The sequence below is a fragment of the Moschus berezovskii genome, chromosome 14 (genome assembly GCF_049115385.1).
Source record: "Moschus berezovskii isolate FMDL1 chromosome 14, NW_MosBer_1.0, whole genome shotgun sequence".
In the NCBI taxonomy this organism is placed as follows: Eukaryota; Metazoa; Chordata; class Mammalia; order Artiodactyla; family Moschidae; genus Moschus; species Moschus berezovskii.
This window is the reverse complement of record NC_142473.1, coordinates 29,113,868-29,129,611: the sequence shown is the minus strand read 5'-3', so window position 1 is coordinate 29,129,611 and position 15,744 is coordinate 29,113,868. Positions and strand designations below refer to the sequence as shown.

The 15,744-nt window shown below is 41.4% G+C and overlaps 1 protein-coding gene across 6 annotated transcripts in view; it reads left to right on the top strand.

Annotated features, from left to right (window-relative positions):
- LOC129554352 (NXPE family member 4-like) overlaps positions 1 to 15,744 on the top strand; it is a 69,485-nt gene that overhangs the window by 11,744 nt on the left and 41,997 nt on the right. The window contains exon 2 of one of the 6 annotated variants that reach the window (XM_088842940.1): positions 3,444 to 3,539. The exons of 4 other annotated variants lie outside the window; for them this stretch is intronic. The gene's annotated coding sequence lies outside the window, so the exon portion shown is untranslated. Of the gene's footprint in view, positions 1 to 1,285; positions 3,540 to 15,744 lie in introns of those variants that run through there. One more of the 6 variants, XM_088842939.1, reaches the window with a different exon arrangement.

Here is a 15,744-nt window from a genome sequence, read left to right as displayed (position 1 = left end):
CCATGGACTGTAGCCAACCAGGGTCCTCTATCCATGGGATTTTCCAGGCAAGAATACTGGAGTGGGTTGCCATTTCCTTCTCCAGGGGATCTTCCTGACTCAAGGACTGAACTCCAGTCTCCTGCATTGCACACCACTAACAACCAACCAGTCCATTCTAAAGGAGATCAATCCTGGGTGTTCATTGGAAGGACTGATGCTAAAGCTGAAACTCCAATACTTTGGCCACCTCATGCGAAGAGTTGACTCACTGGAAAAGAGTCTGATGCTGGAAAGGATTGGGGGCGGGAGGAGAAGGGGACGACAGAGAATGAGATGGCTGGATGGCATCACCGACTCGATGGACATGAGTTTGAGTGAATTCTGGGAGTTGGTGATGGACAGGGAGGCCTGGTGTGCTGCGATTCATGGGGTCGCAAAGAGTCGGACACGACTGAGCAACTGAACTGAACTGAACTGAACAACCTTTTAATCTATTTTCTATTCCTATAATTTTCCAGAATATCCTATAGGCCTTTTTAGTCTAGGTTCTTTTTCTTAGCATAGTACATTTTAGATTCATACACTGTGTATCTCTCAGAAGTTTGTTGCTTTTTACTGCTGAGTAGTATTCCATTATATGGCTGTATCTCAGCTTGTTAGCACAATTGAAGGCCATTTGAATTATTTCCAGTTTTTTTTTTGCAGTTGTAAATAAACCTATATACATTCACATACAGGTTTTTGTGTGAGTATCAGTTTTCATTTCTCTTGGATAGTGGTCATTCTGAGTAATATGAGAGGTCTATTTTAACATTATAACACATTTCCAAACTGCTTTTCACAGTATCTTCACCATGTTTGCATAACCTATTAGCAATGTATGAAAGTTTCAGCTGCTCCACATTCTTGTCAGCACTTGGTACTCTCAGGGTGTTTATCAGACATTCTAATAGATGTATAGTCATACACCATTATACTGGGATTGGCCAAAAAGTTTGTTTGGGTTTTCCATAAGAGGGTATAGAAAAACCCAAGTGAAGTTTTCAGCCAACCCAATAATTTTAATTTTCACTTCCTAATATTTGGTGATGCTGAGCATCTTGTTATATGCTCAGTTATTTTCTGTATATGTTCTTTGGTGAAATGTTTAAATTTTTGCCAATTTTTAATTGAGTTGTTTATTTTCTTGTCATTGAGTTTTGGGAGATATATATATATATATATATATATATATATATATATATATATATATATATATATAAGTTCTGGTCCAAGTCCAAAGGCTGGAGAATAAGAAGCACTGATGTCTGCTGCTGCTACTAACTCACTTCAGTTGTGTCCGACTCTGTGTGACCCCATAGACGGAAGCCCACCGTCCCTGGGATTCTCCAGGCAAGAACACTGGAGTGGGTTGCCATTTCCTTCTCCAATGTGTGAAAGTGAAAAGTGAAAGTGAAGTCACTCAGTCATGTCCGACCCTTAGTGACCCCACGGACTATAGCCTACCAGACTCCTCCATCCATGGGATTTTCCAGGCAATAGTACTGGAGTGGCTTGCCATTGCCTTCTCCAACTGATGTCCAGGGGTAGAAAAATAGAGGTGTCCTATCTAAATTAGAAAGACTAAATTCACCATCCCTTCACTTTTTTATTCTCTTCCAGCCCTCAGTGGATTAGATGATGCCCACCCACATTGGTTAGGGATGAGGGCAATCTTCTTTACTCAGCCTGCCTTGAATCAGTAACCTCTTCTGGAAAAATCCTCACAAAATACATCCAGAAATAATGTTTTACCAGTTATCTGGTCATCCTTTAGCTCAGTCAAATTAACACAAAATTAACCATCACAGCCATCAAAGACATACTTCATCTTTGTAACTACCCCTGTCATTTAACTCCAATATCTGGATTATCTCTGAATCTGATTCTGTTGATTGCTTTGCTCTTTATCATGGAATTATTTTTTCTCACTTTTTCTGTATTTCCCTCATATTTTATTCATTGTCATAAACAACATTTAGAAGAGTATAGACTGAAACAAATAGTATTTGTGCATAGAAATGATATACCTCTTCTAGGCCCTTAGGGTGTGTTGGAGGCCAGGGTTGGGTTAGGTTTAGTCAGTAGTTGAGCTGAGTTTTGGCTTTTTGTTGCTGTGGTGACCTTGGGTTCACCATCAACTTCAAATTTCCCTGGAAATTTAGGGTGGTGGGTATCATTTATTTTATTTTTTTACTCAAACATTATGACTTTAATTAATTTTTATTGGAACGTGGTTGCTTTACAATGTTGTATTATCTTCTTCTGTATAGCAAAGCGAATCAGCTGTACGTGTACATCTATCCACTCATTTTGGATTTCCTTCCCATTTAGGTCACCACAGAGCACTGATTAATGTTCCTTGAGCTATATGCACATGCTCAGTCACTCAGTTGTGTCCAGCTCTTTGAGACCCCGTGGACTGTGGCCCACCAGGGCCTTCTGTTCATGGGATAATCTGAGCAAGAATACTGGAAGGGGTTGCTATTTTCTCCTCCAGGGTATCTTCCTGACTCAGGGAAGGAATTGTGCAACCCATGGCTCCTGCATTGCTGGCTGATTCTTTCCTGTTGAGCCACCAGGGAAGCCCCCCTGAGCTATACAGTAGGTTCTCATTATTTACATATATACACAGTACAGTGTATATATGTCAATCCCAATCTCCCACTTCATGGTGGGATGAACCGGGTATTGCTTAGACAGAAGACTTTTCTTGGTGTCCCTATTTCACTCTTAGCTTTGCCCTTCCCTTTGTGCCTGTATCTCCAAGCCACACTCTTCACCTGGCCCCTTCTCCTGTGGCCCGCTGTGCTTGCCTCTCAGTTGGCCCTGCCCAGCCTGGTGGGGAGAAGAAATGGCACTTTCTGTTGGTCTGGCTCAGCCTCTATCTTAGGCAGGCCCTGTGCTTCTGAATTGGTCCAGGGGTTGGAGGGCACCATTCTCAGTGATCCTGGCCTCTCCCCACAGCATCCCTTGTATGTCTGCTAAGTCACTTCAGTAGTGTCCGACTATGTGTGATGCTATGGACTCTAGCCCGCCAGGTTCCTCTGTCCATGGGACTCTCCAGGCAAGAATACTGGAGTGGGTTGCCATTTCCTTCTCCACGAGATCTTCCCAACCCAGGGATCAAACCCATGTCTCTTATGTCTCTTGCATTGGCAGGCAGGTTCTTTACCACTAGTGCCACCTGGGAAGATCACAGCATTAGGAAACCTCTAATGGTCTCTGTTCTCCCCTCCACACTCCCCACAGGAGTCTACAGCTTTCTTTCTCCTCAACCTCCCCAGCCAGAGTCAGTCTTCACATGTGCTCTGAGAAGGGTTCACTGTCCTCCCCCAAGGGCACAGGCTTTTGTTCTTAGGAGAGGAGGATGCAGGGGAGACTTGGTGCCTTTCCTATCAAGGGGCTGCCTTCTCCTCCAGGCCTGCACCACCAAGAAAGACTTCATCCAGCCTCCTGCCCGGACCCTCATCTTTCTCAAGAGTGCTTGGTGGAGGCCCATGGGGAAGAGCTGGCAGGTAGGTACAAACTCTCATGTGCCTTCAGCCCCAGAAGTTCTCTACCCTTACACTAGCTCATACTCAGCTTTCAGAAGTTTGTTTAAAAATAATTTTTAACTCTTACCCATCCAACCACCAAAAGTGAATCACTCTTTGTGTCCCTTCTGTTCTTGGACTACTTTGCTTTTCTTAGATTTTTAAGTGAGACAATTGGCCTGTGGCCCTGGTTTCTGAGAGTTATGCAAAAGCCATCTTTCTGTAGATGATCTGGAATTTCCTATCACTGTGGGAGTGATGATGTTCCTGGTGGCCAACTCCTCTGTAAGCTGATGTTGTAAGTCTTCTGGGATTTATTTCAAAGGAAAAAAATGGCTTTGGGAAGACAAAGATCCTTGAACCAGAGAAGAAAACCTTAATTTAGGGAAAGCTCGTGTTGAGTGTGCTGATTTGACATTAACTTTCTACAACTAAAAGTAATCGCGTGTTATATTTCCTTTTGATTGAGAATGATGATATTAAAAGAGACCAAGAAGTTTTGCCCAGAATGCAAATTTGAGATGGTATTTTAACTGAAAATAGTATATTTATCTAAGTATGAGTCACTCAGTCGTGTCCAGCTCTTTGTGACCCTATAGACTGTGGCCTGCCAGGCTCCTTGGTCCATGGGATTTTCCAGGCAAGAATACTAGAGTGCATTGCCATTCTCTTCTCCAGGGGATCTTCCCAACCCAGGGATTAAAGCTAGTCTCCTGAATTTCAGGCAGATTCTTCACTGTCTGAGCCACCAGGGAAGCCCATATTTATCTAAATTAGTGGGAAAATATACTATGGAAGGTATAAGGATAGAAGTTCTTAAGCTTATTTTTTTAATGCCATAGAAAGCTTTTACAATCTATGAAACTTTTCTCAAAACAATGTTAAGTGCGTGAATTAAAATATACAGGATTAAAAAGAAATTAATTACACTGCATTTTAGTGTTCAGAGCATTTTAAAATATGATACAGAAATTTATGCCCTTCAAAGTTACCACAGTAAACAACAACAGTTTATAATAATTTAAAAGTAGTAGTGTGAGTAACGGAGAAGGCAATGGCAACCCACTCCAGTACTCTTGCCTGGAAAATTCCATTGACGAAGGAGCCTGGTAGGCTGCAGTCCATGGGGTTGCTAAGAGTCGGACACAACTGAGCAACTTCACTTTCACTTTTCACTTTCATGCATTGGAGGAGGAAATGGCAACCCACTCCAGTATTCTTGCCTGGAGAATCCCAGGGACGGGGGAGCCTGGTGGGTTGCCATCTGTGGGGTCGCACAGAGTCAGACACGACTGAAGCGACTTAGCAGCAGCAGCAGTGTGAGTAAATGCTGTTTTGTGAAATCTGCAACAACTGGGACACGATATGAAACATTTTTGACTTTTAATGGCTTCAATATCAGATATTACTCATATTATTGTGCTTTATTACCTACATACAAAATTCTTTAAATTCAGACTTTCTGTGAGATGTTAGTGAAAATAAAGATGTAACTTCTTCCCATCTAAATTCACAGGTGCCTCTGATTTCCATCTATAGATCCCCCAGGGGGGACTCTTGGATTAAGAAACATCTGTGCTGGAAACAGAAACCCATCAAAAACAATCAGAGATAGAGGGAAGAAAGTCAGAGAAGGATTTTGGGAAACTCCAGGTAGAGATCACAGTATCTTCAAAAACATGTAGATGAGGATGGATGTAGTACATTCATAGAACTGAAAGTAAATCAGTATTTGGGGACACAACCCTAATATTACTCCTAGTTACCACTTACTGAGGACTCTTTAGGTGCCAAATACATACTGTATTATAAACACTTTTCATGTAATTAGGTCCTCACAACATCTGTTTGAGATAAACTACTTAATTTTCCTTTTAGAGGTGAGGAAATTTGGGTCCAACTTATTACAACTTTCCAAAGGTCAAGTAGCTTGTATGTTGCAAAGCATGTGTGTAAACCCAGATCTATTTTATTCAAAGCTCTTGAGGAGCTTTGGATGTGCCTTCATCTGTGTGAGAGGGAAGCATTTCAGTCTGCAAATTCTCTGGGGTAAAAAGTCTTGAATGCCAAACTAAGGAGAGTGACTGTACCCTGAAAGCCAGTGGGGGCTGAAAGGTGGGCTCTTCTTTCAAGCTTCATCTTCTGCCTCTTCACGTGTACCTTAGTCACCTTGTACCACCACCGTGCCCCAACATAATTTAATCGTCCCATCTTTTTGCTTTGTCCATGCTTTCCGCTCTGCCTGGTATGCCCTCTTTCTGGGTATGCCTTTGTGTCCTGGATAACTGGGACTCATCTTTCAAGAGTTCATGGGGATTTCGTCTCTAGTTCACAGACATGGATACCATCCTTATTTAAGAAAGCTAGAATCATAAGCTTTCTAGAGACAGGTGGAAAGGGAACCAGATAAGGGCAGTAACAAGAAAAGAGAATGCAATATTGTGTTATGAGCAGCAAAGGGTAAAACATGTTTAAAGATACTTTCCAGGTCAGAAAAATAATGTGACATCAAATGAAGAATCAAGAGGAAAATTAGATGGTTTATGGTTTATTGCCTGTGTAAAAAGACTGTTGAGCTTACAGGGACATAAAAGTAGCATATGCTGACTGAAGAGACTGCCATCTCTTTGAACAACCCTGTCTGGAGTCAGCCCTACCTAATATGTTTATAATGTTTGCTTAAGATTCCTTTTGCATCTCTGATCTTCAAATGTTAAGTCTTGAACAGCAGTGTTATATTTTAGCATCCGTTTCTCTCAACTCTTTTATAAATTCAAAATTTATAAAACCAGGAAGTATTGGTATACATGCTTCCTAGAAAATCTTTTATCAAAAATGCATTCATTTCACCAGCATTTAATGAGAACCTAAAAATATGCAGGGCACTCATGGGACAGGCATTGATGAGTTCTACAACAGAGGAACCTCTGAGATCCTACACAGAAGTTGCAAATTTGTACCTTATGGTGATGCTTTATTTGCTCTAGATTTTTAAGAATATAAAAATTCAGAAGATTTCACATAATCATCTGGATTTCTGGCTTCAGCTGAAAAATTGGTGAATTGACACCACTAGGCTTGCAGTCCTAAATGGAAGAGGCTGGCGCTGGATGGTCCACCTTTTACAGACGAGGCACATGGTTTGCAGTGTACCACGGGCACCACCATACTGCCAGCCTTAGGAGTCTCAAATGGAGTGCCATTCTTGACATTGCCCTCTCTCTCATCCATCACATTCAATGAGGAAACAACTCAATTCAGTCTCTACAATATCCTTTGCTTCCAGTCTTCCTTTTCACTCTAATATCAAGGACTTTATTACCCACCTAATGAGAATTATAATAATAATAGCTGACACACCTAGACAGCATATTAAAAAGCAGAGATATTACTTTGCCTTCAAAGGTCCATGTAGTCAAATCTATGGTTTTTCCAGTAGTTTTGTATGGGTGTGAGAGTTGGACTACAAAGAAAGCTGAGCACCGAAGAATTGATGCTTTTGAACTGTGGTGTTGGAGAAGACTTGTGAGAGTCCCTTGGACTGCAAGATCAAACCAGTCAATCCTAAAGGAACTCATTAGAAGGACTGATGCTGAAGCTGAAACTCTAATACTTTGGCCACCTGATGCAAAGAACTGACTCATTTGAAAAAACTCTGATGCTGGGAAAGATTGAAGGCAGGAGGAGACAGGGAGGACAGAGTATGAGATGGTTGGATGGCATCACTGACTCGATGGACACTGAGTTTGAGCAAGCTCCAGGAGTTGGTGAAACACAGGGAAGCCTGGCATGCTGCAATCCATGGGGTCACAAAGAGTCAGACACGACTGAGTGACCAAAGCTGAACTGAACTGAAAATGGGTCTGCCTGGTAACTCAAGTGATGTCTCAGCATTCCCCTTGACCATCACCTTTCTCTCATTGACTGACTATCCCTCACCCATCCTCAATCTTATGAGGGTGCATGGCCCCAGAGTATAAAACACTCTAGGAAGTAAACAAAAGGACGACTTGAAATATTGGTGTAGGCGCTGGGAAGAGTCAATAGCTTTTTCAGCTGGGTAACAAACATTTTGAGGCCCAATCCAGTTCCATTCCAACTGACAGAAAGATGGAGTGCCATTGCTGTCTGACAACACCCTAATAACTTTTGCTTACTGTTGTAATTAATCTGCACAGGCTTCAAATTCTTTGTTGCCCTATACTTAGGCTGGGGGCCGAGATGCAGGAGGGTCTTTCCTCAGTGTCCCTTCTGCCCTCTCTGCTGTCAGCAATCTCTGAGGCCAAGGCCTCCACTGGTGGTAGATGCTGCTGTGCCCTTGATCCTGGGGACTAAGCCTGGGGTGGACTAAGCACAGGAGAGAGTCTCTGTTTTCCTGGTCTAGCCTCTGTCTTCCCACTCCAGTATTCTTGCCTGGAGAATCCCAGGGACGGAGGAACCTGGTGGGCTGCCATCTATGGGGTCGCGCAGTCGGACACAACTAAATCGACTTAGCAGCAGCAGCAGCAGCAGCCTCTGTCTTAGGCAGGTCCTCTGTGTCTGGGTCTTTGAGAAAGCCTGTCTCAGAGTTCCTGTTCTTCCTTCCTGTAGCAACCACTCTCTGGTAGGATCCATGATTGGTCTCACAGGGCTTCCTCCCCTGTTCCGGGTGGTAGCAGACTTCTGCCTACTGTCAGTACAAATCCTGAGTCCATGATGGCTTCCTTTACCTTCCCTAGATGTAGCAGTCTTATTCTCCTATGTCCTGTCTTTGCACGATTGGATCTTTGCTTGTGTTCTGGGAATGTGAACGTTACATTTTCTACTCTCAAGGCAGAACAGTTTGAATTTCTAAACTGTTTGCAGCTTCTCCTCAAGTGATTGAAAGCTTCTGCTGAAGAGCCTGGGGAAGTCTGCAGGGCTTAATGCCAATCCCTTAGCGGCTGCCAATCCCTTCCTTCATGCCTGCACTAAGTAAGGGTACTCTCTCAATCTCCTGCCTTGCTCCCAGTCTTCCTCATGAGCACTAGTGATGAGCCACAAGGAATAGTTTATAGCTGACTGTCCCCACTGTTTTCTGGAATGCTTATCTGTTTCAAACCAGCACATAAGCACCCACTTGTGTGTGCTGTCGCTCAGTCCTGTCTGACTCTTTGCAACCCTGTGGACTATCCTGCCAGTCTCTTCTGTCCATGGAGTTTTCCAGGCAAGAGTACTGGAGCAGGTGATCTTCCCAACTCAGGGATCAAACCCGCCTCTCCTGCATCTCCTACATTGGCAGGCGGATTCTTTACCACTGAGCCACCTGGGAAGCCTGTAACGTTTCATTTACATTTTTGCTGGCTTCTTCTTTCCTTTTACTAATGCTCTTCTCTTTATTCTGCATGAAACCAAATATGAAAGCGTTTGTGTATCTCATCTCTTCTTGAAGGAGATTGTCCCTCCTTGGAAGTTGGATCATTTGGTTGTCTTGCTACTTGAGTTCTCTGATGTACTCAAGAAAATTACACTTTTGTAGATTATCTGACCTTTTCCCATTATGAGGATAAGAGTGTGTTTTTTGCAGCTTGCAACATTTTCTATAGAAACAGATGTCTTTGTTGACTTTTAAAAATAGTACTTTATTGAGGCATAAAAACTTTACATATAATATAGTTCACTCATTTTGAGTATACAGTTGAATCCTCTTTCCAAATGCACACACCCGTTCACTGCCCCACCTCAATTGCTGTAACCGAGACAGCGTCATAACCTGCAGGAGTGTGTGAGAACATGGACATGACTTGGTAAACATTAGCCAGAGACAAAAGGTGCTGTGCACACCTGGATTCACCTCTCACTTCAGTCAGTTCAGTCACTCAGTCGTGTCCAACTCTTTGTGACCCCAAACTACAGCACGCCAAGCTTCCCTGTCCATCACCAACTCCCAGAGCCTGCTCAAACTCACATCCATCAAGTTGGCGTTGCCATCCAACCATCTCATCCTGAGTTGTCCCCTTCTCTTCCTGCCTTCAATCTTTCCCAGCATCAGGGTCTTTTCCAGTGAGTCAGTTCTTTGCATCAGATGGCCAAAGTACTGGAGGTTCAGGTTCAGTATCAGTCCTTCCTGTGAAAATTCAGGACTGATCTCCTTTAGGATTGGCTGGTTTGATCTCCTTGCAGTCCAGGGGACTGGCAAGAGTCTTCTGCAACACCATCGTTCAAAAGCATCAGTTCTTGGGTGCTCAACTTTCCTTTTAGTCCAACTCTCACATCCATACATGACTACTGGAAAAACCACAGCCTTGACTAGACGGACCTTTGTCAGTTAAGTAATGTCTCTGCTTTTTAATATGCTGTCTAGGTTGGTCATAGCTTTTCTTCCAAGGAGCAAGTGTCTTTTAATTTCATGGCTGTAGTCATCATCTGCAGTGATTTTGGAGTCCCCCCAAAATAAAGTCTGTCACTGCTTCCATTGTTTCTCCATCTATTTGCCATGAGTGATGGGACCGGATGCCATGATCTTCATTTTTTGAATGTTGAGTTTTAAGCCAACTTTTTCACTCTCCTTTCACCTTCATCAAGAGGCTCTTTAGTTCTTCTCGCTTTACTTTGTCCCTCCCTTGGGATCCTCTAATTGTTTCTTCCTAGCTGCTTTCCTGCCTCTATTTCAACCTATTTTGCATTTCATAGCTGTGTGCAATCATCATCATAAATCAGTTTTAGAACATGTTCATCACCCCAAGATGGGCTTCCCTGATAGCTCAGTTGGTAAAGAATCCACCTGCAAAGCAGGAGACTCCTATTCAATTCCTGGGTCAGAAAGATCTGCTGGAGAAGGGCTAAGCTCCCCATTCCAGTATTCTCGGGCTTCTTTTGTGGCTCAGCTGGTAAAGAATCCACCTGCAATGCAGGAGACCTGGGTTTGATCCCTGGATTGAGAAGCTCCTCTGGAGAAGGAAAAAGCTACCCACTCTGGTATTCTAGCCTGGAGAATTCCATGGACTATAGTCCATAGGGTCACAAAGTGTAGGACATGACTGAGCGAATTTCACATATCATCCCAAGATGATCCTTCATGCTGATTTACTCTTTTTTTTTAATATAAATGTATTTATTTTAATTGGAGGCTAATTACTTTACAATATTGTATTGGTTTTGCATACATCGATATGAATCCGCCACGGGTGTACACGTGTTCCCCATCCTGAACCCCCCTCCCCACCATCCCTCTGGGTCATCCCAATGCACCAGCCCCAAGCACCCTGTATCATGCATCGAACCTGGACTGGCGATTCGTTTCCCATATGATAATATACATGTTTCAGTGCCATTCTTCCAAATCATCCCACCCTCGCCCTCTCCCACAGAGTCCAAAAGGCTGTTCTATGCATCTGTGTCTCTTTTGCTGTCTCGCATACAGGGTTATCGTTACCATTTTTCTAAATTCCATATATATGCGTTATTATACTGTATTGGTGTTTTTCTTTCTGGCTTACTGCACTCTGTATAATAGGCTCCAGTTTCATCCACCTCATTAGAACTTATTCAAATGTATTCTTTTTAATGGCTGAGTAAATAGAACTCCCATATGACCCAGCAATCCCACTGCTGGGCATACACACCAAGGAAACCAGAATTGAAAGAGACACATGTACCCCAATGTTCATCGCAGCACTGTTTATAATAGCCAGGACCTGGAAGCAACCCAGATGTCCATCATCAGACAAATGGATAAGAAAGCTGTGGTATATATACACAATGGAGTATTACTCAGCTGATTTACTCTTAATCCCTATTCTTGTCTCATCTTCATCCCAACCCCAAGCAACTATGGATCTAGTTTCTATCTCCACATCCTTGCCTTTTTTGAACATTTCAAATTTCATATTGAAAATAGAAATACATGGTCCCTTGTGTCCAAGTCTTTTATTGAGCATACTAGTTTTGAGGTTCATGTGGATCCTAGCATGTAGGATAGTTCATTCCTTTTTACTGCTATTTCATTGTATAGCTATACCTCATTTTGTCTATGTCATATTCACCAGTTGAAAAACATTCAGGCGTCTCCAATCTGGAAGCCACTATGAATGACGTCACTATGAATATTTACGGACAAATCTCTGTGAATTCCATTGAATATTTTGGCGATACCTCTTTGTTTCATTATCAGTGGTTGCTCAGCTTTAGTAAGCTATGGTTGGGCCCAAAATGATCCATAGCTTGTAATTTCTAAACAAAAATTTTTGGAACACAGCCCTTCATAGGTTTACATGTGGTTTATGGCCAGTTTTACATTGCACCACAACTGCAGAGTTGAGTACCTTTGACAAGGACACTCTGGTCTACAAAGCCTTAAATATTTACCATATGTCCCTCTGCTGGAAAAAAAAAAATTGCTCAACCTGCTCGCGAGTTTATAATGTACATATTTAACTTATGATTCAAATAATATACTACTCCAAAACTAATATAGGAACCATGCAACAGTATAATTCTACTTACTCTCTGCTACCCTTTGTACTCTTGTTATCTTATAGTTTTATTTCTATCTCTGCTACAAACTCAGCACTGTATAGTAGATATGCAACCTACAGGTTATGTTCCTCTGGAGAATCTTGACTAACACATCTCTTATGTCATGTGTCTCGTTGTTGGGTTTCTTACAAGAGTTCTCATCTTTGATTCTTGTCAGTTTAATCAAGATATGAATAGCTGAGGGGGTCTGTTTTATTGCTTTAGGGATTCATTAAGCTTCTTAAATCTATGAGCTGATATCTTTCCTCAGTTTGGGAATGGTAAGTCATTATCTCTTCAGATATTTCTACTACCCTGTTATCTCTCTTTTCCTTTTAGGTCTCTAATTACTTATATATTGGTCCAGTTGATATTGTCTCACATATTATAGATATTCTGGTCTTGGACTTTTGCCTTTTTCCTTTTGGTTCTTCATTTCATACAAATGCTACTGGCCTGTTTTCCAGTTTGTTGTTCCCTTCTTCTTCTGAGTCCAAGTCTGTTATAATACAAATAAATTTTTCAGTTCTGCATATTTTTTTCCATTTTAAACATTTTCATCTTAAGCTCCATCAAAAGAGCTCTTTGAGTTTTTTTAAAAATTTTTATCTCTGGTAAAATTCCATTACATTGTCCAGTTTTTCCACTAGAGTCTTTAATATGTTCGCCAGATTTATGTTAAGGTATCTGTCTAATAACTCCAACAACAGGACCATCTTTGAGTCTTCCTTATGTGACTTGTAATCTTTGACTCTGTGTCAGCATTCCATATAAACAAACAATAGATACTGAAGGAAATATTACCGCCCCCCTTGCCACTGCCAAAGGGCATACTCCTTTCAAGATACTAGGATGCAGGATTGAGTCAACTTAATCTCTCACTGAGATGTGTCTGGACTTTGTACAGTTTTAGCTTGATTCAGTTCGTCACTGGTTGTAAAAATTTTGAAGGCAGATTTGCAGCAACATGGATGGACTTAGAGATGGACCAGAGAAAGACAAATATCATGACATCACTTACATGCAGAATCAAAAAAATATGATACAAATGAACTTATTTACAAAACAGAAATAGACTTACAGACTTAGAGAATGAACTTATGGTTACTGGGGTAAGAGTAGAGGGAGGGATAAATTGGGTAATTGGGACTGATATATACACACTGCTATATTTAAAAGAGATAACCAACAAGGACTTACTGTATAACACAGGGAATACTGCTCAATATTCTGTAATAACTCAAACGGGGAAAGAATTTGAAAAAGAGCAGATACATGTATACAGTTGAATCACTTTGCAGTACACCTGAAACTAACACAGCATCATTAGTCAACTACGTGCTAGGTTGCTTCAGTCATGACCGACTTGTGTGACCCTATGGACTGTGGTACCCCAAGCTCCTCTGTCCATGGGATTCTCCAGGCAAGAGTACTGAAGTGGGTTGCCATGCCCTCCTCCAGGGGATCTTCCCAACTCAGGGATCGAACTCATATCTCTTATATGTCCTGTCTTGGTAGGCAGGCTCTTTACCATTGGCACCACCTGGGAAGCTTGAATCAACTATGTTCCAATATAAAATAAAAACTTAAAAAAATTTTGGAAGACGGGATCAGAGATTCCCTCCAGTAGAGCTTAAGTCTGATCAAACATAAGACTCCATAGATCCTTTTAAGCTTAAGAGGCCAGGCACCAGCTTTCCAACTCATGATGATAGCTTCTTTGGGTCTTGAGGGATTTTTATTTGCTCTCTAGTCTCACTTTCCACCTCAGTAGATTCCTTGTCTCTAACCTTTGGAAAGTGCTACAGTACACCAAATGAAGGCAGCCCGAAGTGCTTTGGAAAGATTTCTCTTAGGTCTCCTTTCTTTTCTCCCCTCTGGCTGGCCACTTCAATAAATGGTGAAAGCTCAGGCTGCTTCAGAGTCATGTGGCACAGCTCTCCTACCCTGTCCCCAGCTTCAGCTGTACAGTGCCTTTCACCTGAAAGACACTGCTTATCTCAAGAGAATTCTCTTAGCCTTACTCTGAAACCTCAAGTGTATGTAAGTATGATAAGAGCAGATATCCTTGACTTGCACCTGATCTTACAGTGAATGCATTCAATCTTGCTGCATTAAGTATGGTGTTAATATTGCTTAGTATAGTCAGTCAGAGAAGGAGAAATATCATATGACACCCCTTATGTGTGAAATCCAAAAATAAATGATACAAATGAACTTATGTACAAAACAGAAACAGACTCACAGACTTACAGAATGAAATTATGGTTGCCGGGGGAAGGATGAGGGGAAGGGATAGTTAGGGAGTTTGGGATGGACATGTACACACTCCTATATTTAAAATGAATAACCAACAAGGACCTACTATATAACACATGGAACTCTACTCAATGTAATGTGGCAGCCTGGATGGGAGGGACGTCTGGGGAGAATGGATACATGTATATGTATGGCTGAGTCCCTTTACTGTTCACCTGAAACTATTATAACACTGTTAAGTGGCTATACTCCAATATGAAATAAAAAGTTTAAAAAAATTTTGCTTGGTATAGATGACAGCAACCTTATTACATGTCAAAATTTGTAACATACATCTAAACAGAACTTGGGAAGAAATTCACTTTGAAAGCATTTATTAAAACAATAAAGTTTTAATTAGGTAACTCTTGATCTTAAGAAACCAAAAGAGACAGTCTCAATAAACAAATCAACAAAGGAATCAAAAATTTTGAGAATCAAAGAGCAATAGGAAGTGTGTGGTTTCATCCTGACACCAAACACATGTCATTTATCCACATACCAATCTATTTTCCAACACCAGCTAGTTGTCCAACAATTCAGTTCAAGTCTATCATTAATTGTCCAGAGGTAGCACAGACTCCACAGGTTAAAAGTTCATCTCACAAGACAGCCCCACATCACACACTAGTTGAAAGTCCCAGGGACCACTTGTACTTCTGATCAACCAGCTAGAAATATGGATTCCTACAACCCTTTCTTCAGGCTTGATCACTTACTAGAATGATTCACAGAATTCAGGAGAGAATTTTACTTAGTATTACCTGCTTATTATAAAGGATGCATCTAAGAAACAGTCAAATGATAGACATGCATGGGACAAGATATGGGTGGAGGGAGGCACAGAGTTTCTATGCCTGTTCTGGGCACATCATCCTCCCAGCACCCTGATGTGTTCACCAGCCCAGAAGGTCTTCAAATTTTGTTGGTAAATCTCCAGCCACACTTGCCTCCCCAAGTTGGGAGATAGGACTAAAAGTTCCCACCCTTTAATCATATGTTTGATCTTTCTGGTGACCAGACCCCAGTCTAAGTCAAGTCACCTATTAGCTTAAACTCAGCTGAGGTCTAAAGGGGCTCATTATGAATAACAAAAGACACTCCTATCACTCAAAAATAATGTAAGAGTTTTAAGAGCTTTGTGTCAAAAACCAGGGACAAAAGCCAAATATACTTTTTATTACACCACATGGAGTATTGACACAACTAAATTCTAGTCTTTGAAAAGATTAAAAAGAAAGACAAGTCTCTTAAAGACTGATTGATAGAGTCTTAATGAACAAAACAGAGAATGAGAATAAGTATATATACTCCAGAAGCTAACAGAAAGAATGATATAAAGCTGATGAACCAACAAATTCTAAAAACTAAAGGAAATGAAGCATTTCTGAAAAAAATAAAATGTCAAATTAGT